Raw genomic sequence first — 494 nt, forward strand, 5'->3', positions numbered from 1 at the left:
GGGAAGTTGTTTGCTGTGAGAGTAGGGAGGTGCTGGAACAGCTGCCCAGAGAGGCTGTGGATCCCCGTCCATCCCTGGAGGTGTTCGAGGGCAGCAAGGATGGGGCCCTGGGCAGCCTGGGCTGCTGTGAGACGTGGAGGTTGGTGGCCCTGCACTGGTGTGGGGTTGGAGCTTCGCGATCCTTGAGGTCCCAACCCGGGCCGTCCTGTGACTCTGCTCACACACACACACACACACACACACACACTTCCCAGAGCACTTCCGGGCCGCGCGTTGCGCTCTGCGGTGCACTTCCGGTCAATCCGCTCAGACTTCCTGTCCCTTTGAGCTGACTTCGGCTGACGCCGACTCCGACTTTTCTCCCGCTGATTTCCGCTTTTCCCCTGCTGACTTCCGCTTTTTCCCCTTTGACTTCCGGTCTCTCCGTGCTGACTCGGCCTTCCGCCGGCGCGGAGGTTGGGCGCTGCGCGGTGCTCGTGGGGCGGCCGGGGTGG

General features: G+C 63.8%; 1 protein-coding gene across 2 annotated transcripts in view; it reads left to right on the forward strand.

The window, feature by feature from the left end:
- The first annotated feature begins 304 nt into the window (after positions 1-304).
- Positions 305-494, forward strand: part of SSR2 (signal sequence receptor subunit 2) — a 4,343-nt gene continuing 4,153 nt past the window's right edge. For both annotated transcript variants that reach the window (XR_004162049.1, XM_010723955.3), the window contains exon 1: positions 305-455. The gene's annotated coding sequence lies outside the window, so the exon portion shown is untranslated. The remainder of the gene's footprint in view (positions 456-494) is intronic.

Source organism: Meleagris gallopavo, chromosome 27 (assembly GCF_000146605.3).
Source record: "Meleagris gallopavo isolate NT-WF06-2002-E0010 breed Aviagen turkey brand Nicholas breeding stock chromosome 27, Turkey_5.1, whole genome shotgun sequence".
Lineage (NCBI taxonomy): Eukaryota > Metazoa > Chordata > Aves > Galliformes > Phasianidae > Meleagris > Meleagris gallopavo.